Below are 2237 nucleotides of genomic sequence, written 5' to 3' on the forward strand. Positions count from 1 at the left end.
CATCGATCTTCTAGTACTAGATACGGCATAGGCTATCTAACAGCATTGAGTTTGTTTTGATACGCAAAGTCGTGGACATGGAGCTCTGCGGGATGGGGCGGGGAACAAATATTTGACGTTAGTCCTATACACCAGTGGCGTAGTACATTAGATTGGTTCATTAGGAATTTTAATTACAATTTAGTATTAAATGCAAGAAGTCTTATCTTCGGAAATAATTGAGTCAAACTTAATTTTAAAGCAGTACATCTTGACATAATAAAGGCTGTGGTTAGCAAAATATATATTTTTTTGCAAATGATATGGGGTTATAGGAACTGTAGCAAAATCAGTTTTTGTAAAAATTGTAATTTTTTCATTTGACTTATACAATATAGTGTACAATTCTTGTTATGGGGGAAAATTACAGAATGACTAAATCTTCATTTGACTATTTTAGTATAGTTATTTACTGATGACTAATTTATCAACATCTAAGTTTACATAGTATACTCGTATATTATGTTAAAATATGTATCTCGCCCTACTTTTATTAATATGTTTTTCAAAAAGCATTTTTTGTAGCAGACGGTTTCTGAGACTGTTGTGAGTAACTTATTGGTTTTGAAATTTGATGGTAATATCATCAAATCAGCAGTTCTCAACAACTTTCTATTAAAAAAATCACGTATATTTATTTTACATGAGACCTTTCTATTAGTTACATGTTTTACACAATTGACAATATTGCCGTCTAAAATTAATGTACTCGTTTAACATTCTATTAATTACATGTTTTACACGGTTGACAATATGGCGGTCCAAAATGAATGTACACGTTTAACATATAACTTGTCGGAGTTATGAACCGTTTGTCAATCAGCAGACTGTCGCATTGTGAGAAACAGAAAAAGTGTGGATATAACTAGGTATTAGCGAATTCTACAAATGCTAGTACAAGTTGTAGGCCTCCGTTTCGGTCAGGTTTTCGTGTTTCAACCGATGTATTTCAAGGCAGGAGTTACGGTTTCTTCCTATTCACATATTCACGATTGGAGTCATATCCACACTTGTCGCTCTTAAAAGCCTCCATTTGGAAGGGTGATAATTCACACCTGTCAACCTTTTTTTTGTGCATCAATTGAGATCGCCTCAAAGACTACTAGTGCTCGATTGTTAGCAAAGCACACAGGAACCTTTGCATTTATGAAGACCCTTTATGCTTCAACATGTGACGTCCGATACTGCTCCTGTAATTGGTTTCACAATCACAGTAGTTACACTTGTGTGTTTAGACTGGGACAAAGGATTTTTATGGTTCAGTTGGGGCTGTTTGATACTTCTGTATTTAGTTCCGAAATAGCAATACTTAAATCTGTACATTTGGACGTAGGAGCATCTTTATGTTTCATTTGGTGTCGTTTGATAGCACTCTTATATTTAGTTTTGTAATTGCAGTCGTTACACTTGTACATTTGAACCTGTGAGGGATCTTTATGTTTAAGTTGGTGCTTTTCGAAATAACTCCTAACTATAGTTTCGTAATCGCAATCGTTACACCGTAACATTTGAACTTGCGAAGGATCTTTATGCTTCAGTTGGTGCCGTTTCATATGAAACTTGTATTTGGTTTCATAATCACAGTCGTTACACCTGTACATTTGAACCTGTAAGGGATTTTTATGTTTCTTTTGATGCAGTTTAATATTATTCTTGTATTTAGTTTCAAAATCGCAGTCATTACACCGGTACATTTGAACCTGTGAAGGATCTTTATGTTTCAGTTGATGCTGTTTGAAATGGTTGTTGTATCTAGTTTTGTAATCGCAGTTGTTACACCTGTACATTTGAACCTGCGAAGGATCTTTATGTTTCAGTTGATGCTTTTTGACACATCTCCTGTATTTAGTTTCGAAATCGCAGTCGTTACACCTGTACATTTGAACCTGCGAAGGATCTTTATGTTTCAGTTGATGCTGTTTCAAATGACTGTTGTATATAGTTTTGTAATCGCAGTGGTTACACCTGTACGTTTGAACCTGTNCCTGTATTTAGTTTCGAAATCGCAGTCGTTACACCTGTACATTTGAACCTGCGAAGGATCTTTATGTTTCAGTTGATGCTGTTTCAAATGACTGTTGTATATAGTTTTGTAATCGCAGTGGTTACACCTGTACGTTTGAACCTGTGAAGGGTCTTTATGTTTGAGTTGATGCTGTTTGAAATAACTGTTATGTCTGGTTTTGTAATCGCAGTCG

This window comes from Anoplophora glabripennis, unplaced genomic scaffold (assembly GCF_000390285.2).
Source record: "Anoplophora glabripennis isolate ALB-LARVAE unplaced genomic scaffold, Agla_2.0 scaffold1172, whole genome shotgun sequence".
Taxonomy (NCBI): Eukaryota; Metazoa; Arthropoda; class Insecta; order Coleoptera; family Cerambycidae; genus Anoplophora; species Anoplophora glabripennis.